Here is a 5,800-nt window from a genome sequence, read left to right on the forward strand (position 1 = left end):
GGCTCGATCCCGCCTTTGCGTATGTCGAGCCTCCTTCCTCATGACCTTTGCCACGGGCGGAGTGCCTCACGCTGGCCCCCAACAATAGATAACTAATAAGAAACTACTGTAGAGCACGGGGATCTCGACTCAATACTCCATAATAACCTAACCTATTTGGAAAAAAATCTTAAAAAGAGTGGATATATGTGTACACATAAGTGATTCATTTTGCTGTACAGCAGAAACTAACACAACATTGTAAATCAATTATACTTCAATAAAAATTAATTACAAAATACTGCACAAGAGGCATTAAGGATGAGTTCTTCCACCAGACCATTCAAAGTATTGATAATTATTATCGTCAATCTTTATTGTGACTACTTTTGAACACTCATTTGGCATGTATTATTAAACTGTACTGGGGACTATATTAAAAGTCTTTTTTTTTTTTAAAAAAAAGAACAAGATACATGCACCCCAATGTGATTGTAGCAATATTTGCAATAGCCAAGACGGGGAAGTAACCTAAATGTGTATTGACGGAGGATTGGTAAAGAAGATATGTTACTTATATACAGAGGAATATTACCCAGCCATTAAAAAAAAAAAGAAATAATGCCATTTGCAACAACATGGTTGAACCTAGAGATTATCATAGTAAGTGAAGTTAGATACAGTAAGACAAATGTATAATAGCACTCTATAGAATCTCATTTTTTTAACAAATCATACAGATGAACTTATTTACAAACAGTAACAGAGTCACAGATATAGAAAACAAATTTATGGTTACTGAAGAGGAAACATGGATGGTGGGATAGGATAAATTAGGAGCTTGGGATTAATATACACACACTAAAAAATACTTTCATACACACTACTATATACAAAGTAGATCACCAACAAAGACCTACTTGTATAATACAGGGAACTCGACTCAGTATTCTGTAATAACCTATATGGATAAAGAATCTGAAAAAGAATAAATATATGATATATATATATATATATATAAACTGGATCACTTTTCTGTACACCTGACTAATGCAACACTGTAAATCAATTATACTCCAATAAATTTGTAAAATAAAACCAGTACAATACTGTAAACCAGTTATCCTCCAAACAAAAATAAATAATTAAAGAAAAATTTTTTTTAATTTCTCTCTCCACCCAACCTTGTCTTCACTCCTTCTCATAAGAATTCTGGTGGCTTCTCTATCGTGTATCTAGGGCCAGATCATGGCTGGAAGAAGACAGTCCCCAAGGGGGCCTGGGAAGTCACACCCGAACTTGACCCCCAGGTCCCTTGCTTCCTCAGCTGTTTTCCATCCACCCACCTCCTTTTCCCCCCATCCCCACCTGCCCTTTCCATCTACCATCTGCAATGACTTGAGGAGGCCCTTCTGATCCATTTGCAAGACGTTTCCCGGGAAGGGCAGAGGTCAGGGTCCAGGGGGGAGGTGGCCCTGGGAGGCAGGGCGGCCCCAGAGGAGCAGGAGGCCAATGAAGAGAATGAGGAGCAGGATGGTGGAGAGAGCCATGGTCCGTGCCTGCCTTCGATCCTGCTGTCTCTCTTAAAGGTAGTCTGCTCCACTGTTTGTTATTTTGCCCTATGGGTGGGGAAGGTGTGCCAGGATCCTACCTTGGCAGAGGTCCTGCTAACTCTCCAGAGACAAGAGGGAGCCCAAAGTTTGCAGGAGCTGCAGAGGCCATGAAGTTTATCATCTCAGCAGATCCTAAGCCAGCTCCCCACGGGCCCCTAACAGGCTGGAAGTGTCTTGGTGGGTGATGCCCTTGAACAGAGAGCACATCCCCCAAGATGGTGGGAGGCAGTGTCAGCTCCAAGAACATGTGGAGGCTGGGTACAGTGTGGTGGCACCACAAGGGCAGCTCTCAGACAGTTTTATGGGCTTGTGGCATTGCATCATGAGGGATGGAGGTTAGCTGGCCAGCAGAAGTGGGGTGTCCTGTGCCCGCTGAGGATGGGCATCTGTGAAGAGTGAGGTGTGGAGGAGGAGGTAGGGTCTGATGGGAGACCTAACTCTGTGTGGTCTGGGTTTGGAGGGTTGTATTTTTTAATATATATATAATTTTATTTATTTATTTATTTTTGACTGTGCTGGATCCGTTACTGCACTTCTTTTCTCTAGTTGCAGCGAGCAGGAGCAAGGGTTGGGGGGCAGAGGTGGCAGTTCAAGGGTCTTCTCACTGCAGTGTCCTCTCTTATTGGGGAACTTGGGTTTGAGGCATGCAGGCTTCAGTAGCAGTGATACGTGGGTTCAGTAGCCGCAGCTCCTGGGCTCTAGAACGCAGGCTCAGTAGCTGTGGTGCACAGGCTTATTGCTCCACCAAGGAGATTGTGGGATCTCCTTGGACCAGGGATCGAACCCACGTCTCCTGCATTGGGAGGCAGATTCTTTTACCACTGAGGGACCAGGGAAGCCCCAATGGGTTTCTTGACTCATTCATTTTTCCCCATGGAAAATTTTATTTTATCTTATGTTATTTTGCCACACATCACGGCATGTGGGATTTTCCCCAGCCAGGGGTGTAACCCAGTCCCTTAGAGTGGAAGCATAGAATCTTAACCACTGGATCACCATGGAAGCCCACTCAGCAAATATTTTAGATGCCTGTCATCTGATACACACTACTCTAGGTCCTGAGAGTATAGTGATGACCAAGACAACAGGTTTTCCCTCAAGGAACAGGCATGGAGGTGTGAAAGAGAATTCTCACTTTTTTGAGGCTCTTTAGTGACCTGACAATAAACGGTTCACAACTAAGCTGGCAGGGATCATCACCTGCCCCAGGGATGTCAGGCTTCAGATTATTTGGGTGGCAGGGCATTAGGAGGGAAATATAGGCAAGGAGGTCAAACCAGTCAATCCTAAAGGAAATCAGTCCTGAATATTCATTGGAAGGACTGATGCTGAAGCTGAAGCTCCAATACTTTGGCCACCTGATGCGAAGAACTAACTCATTGGAAAAGACCCTGATGATAAGAAAGATTGAAGGCAGGAGGAGAAGGGGACAATAGAGGATGAGATGGCTGGATGGCATCACTGATTCAATGGATATGAGTTTGAGCGACTGAACTGAACTGACAGGGACTCAAGATCCCTATATAGAGCTACACAGCTCAGGGGGCATGGGCTGATGGGGCCTTGATGGATGGAAGGAGGTGGGAGAAGCAGGAAGATGAATAAGTGGGGGGTCCACTCTGTGTACACCTATGGTCTACAGTGTCAGTGTACCGCAAAAACACCACACTAAGTGAAAGAAGCCAGACATGAAAGACCAAACATTTTATGATCTACTTATATGAAATGTGCAGAATAGCAAATCCATGGAGATAGCAAGCATTTGGTGTTGGCAGGGGCTAAGTGCAAGCGTAACTGGGGATTGACTACTAATGGGTACTGAGTCTTCTTCTGGGTGATGAAAGTGTTTGGAACTAGATAGGGCTGGTGATGGCCAGGATTGTGAATGAACTAAATGCCACTTCATTATGCACTTTAAACTGGTTTGTTACCAGAAGTGAACTTCATCTTCATTTTAAACTCTATCTTGGGCACAGAAAGGAGTTGTGTGAAGAGTTTGAGTTCAACAGCCAGGGACCCAGAGTGTGAATCTCGCATCTCCACTTACTAGCCAGATGACCTCTGGCTAGTTTACCAGTTTACTAGCATCTGTTTACTCATCTATATGATGGGCATGATCACTTTACCCACTGAATGGGGCTACTGAAAGGACTCAAGCGAGCTCATGGATGCACAGATCATGGAGCCCAAGAGTTGAGAAAGGGAGGCTGTGGCTATTCTCAAGAGGGGAGAAGTCACTCAGGGTGAACTGTAGCCTTGGAGACAGAAGTACAGAGAGATCCTGAGCCAAGTTGCAGAAAGACAGAAGGAGGTGAGACGTAGATGGGATTTCACCACGGAGGTGTCATCCATGGAGGGGAGGGATGCTGAATCACAGCACAGTCTCCTCAGAGGCAGGAAGACAGGGAGAGAGTCCAGCGGCCACTCTCTGCAGAGGTGGGGACACACATGACCCTGGTATCCTTGATCACCTTCCTTCAGCCTCTTTGACGGGGCAGGAACTGGATCTGGTAGACTGAGGACACTTTGCCCACTCCACTCTCCTGGAGAGTCTGGTTGATGTCCTCAGAGATCATGGGACTGGCCATGGAGAAGTTCTGGAGGGTGATGGTGAAGAAGAGGAATAAATCTGTGCAAGCAATGCCTTCACTAGCACAGAACAGAAGTTCACAATGTGGACACAGGATGCATGCACATTCTTTGCCCTGTCACATCCCAAAACCCAGACACCTCTGTCCATTGCAATAGATTTGTATGGGATTAGCCTTTAACTCGCAGTTACAGTAGACTGGTAGAAGACTACCAAATCCTTTGAAAGCAGTTGCAAGTCATTGGGTGATGCACCTTGCTTATTTGTAACAGAGTTTGTAACTTCTGTTCAATTTTTGAAGAGTTCTGTGGCCCCACAGAATATAAGAAGATATTGCTGCTTGTGTGTGTGTATGTGTGCATGCGCATGCACACGCATCTGCCTGCACATAGGTGTGTGTGTGCACTCTGTCATGTCCAACTCTTCACAGCCCCATGGACTGTAGCCCACTAAGCTCCTCTCTCCATGGGATTTTCCAAGTATGAATACCATTTCATTTCCAGGCATGAATATCATTAGAAAGTGGCAGGTTGCTGCCTAACTTCAGAATATACTACAAAGCTACAGTCATCAAGACAGTATGGTACTGGCACAAAGACAGAAATAGAGATCAGTGGAACAAAATAGAAAGCCCAGAGATAAATCCACGCACCCATGGACATCTTATCTTTGACAAAGGAGGCAAGAATATACAATGGAGAAAAGACAATCTCTTTAACAAGTGGTGCTGGGAAAACTGGTCAACCACTTGTAAAAGAATGAAACTAGAACATTTTCTAACACCATACACAAAAATAAACTCATAGTGGATTAAAGATCTAAACAGATCAGACCAGAAAGACCAGTTTCTTTACAGTAAGACCAGAAACTATAAAACTCCTAGAGGAAAACATAGGCAAAACACTCTCTGACATAAATCGCAGCAAGGTCCTCTATGACCCACCTCCCAGAGTAATGGAAATAAAAGCAAAAATAAACAAATGGGACCTAATTAAACTTAAAAGCTTTTGCACAACGAAGGAAACTATAAGCAAGGTGAAAAGACAGCCTTCACAATGGGAGAAAATAATAACAAATGAAGCAACGGACAAAGAATTAATCTCAAAAATATACAAGCAGCTCGTGTAGCTCAATTCCACAAAAATAAACGACCCAATCAAAAAATGGGCCAAAGAACTAAATAGACATTTCTCCAAGGAAGACATACAGATGGCTAACAAACACATGAAAAGATCCTCAACATCACTCATTATCAGTTCAGTTCAGTTCAGTCACTCAGTCGTGTCTGACTCTTTGCAACCCCATGAATTGTAGCACACCAGGCCTCTCTGTCCATCACCAACTCCTGGAGTTCACTCAAACTCATGTCCATCGAGTCGGTGAAGCCATCCAGCCATCTCATCCTCTGTCATCCCCTTCTCCTCCTGCCCCCAATCCCTCCCAGCATCACAGTCTTTTCCAATGAGTCAACTCTTTGCATGAGGTGGCCAAAGTACTGCAGTTTCAGCTTTAGCATCATTCCTTCCAAAGAACACCCAGGGCTGATCTCCTTCAGAATGGACTGGTTGTATCTCCTTGCAGTCCAAGGGACTCTCAAGAGGCTTCTCCAGCACCAGAA

At 44.4% G+C, this 5,800-nt stretch overlaps 1 pseudogene; it reads right to left on the minus strand.

Annotated features, from left to right (window-relative positions):
- Window positions 1-4,069: 4,069 nt before the first annotated feature.
- LOC104995376 overlaps window positions 4,070-5,800 on the minus strand; it is a 28,388-nt pseudogene continuing 26,657 nt past the window's right edge.

The sequence above is a fragment of the Bison bison genome, unplaced genomic scaffold, assembly GCF_000754665.1.
Source record: "Bison bison bison isolate TAMUID 2011002044 unplaced genomic scaffold, Bison_UMD1.0 scf7180017864280, whole genome shotgun sequence".
NCBI classification, from domain to species: Eukaryota; Metazoa; Chordata; class Mammalia; order Artiodactyla; family Bovidae; genus Bison; species Bison bison.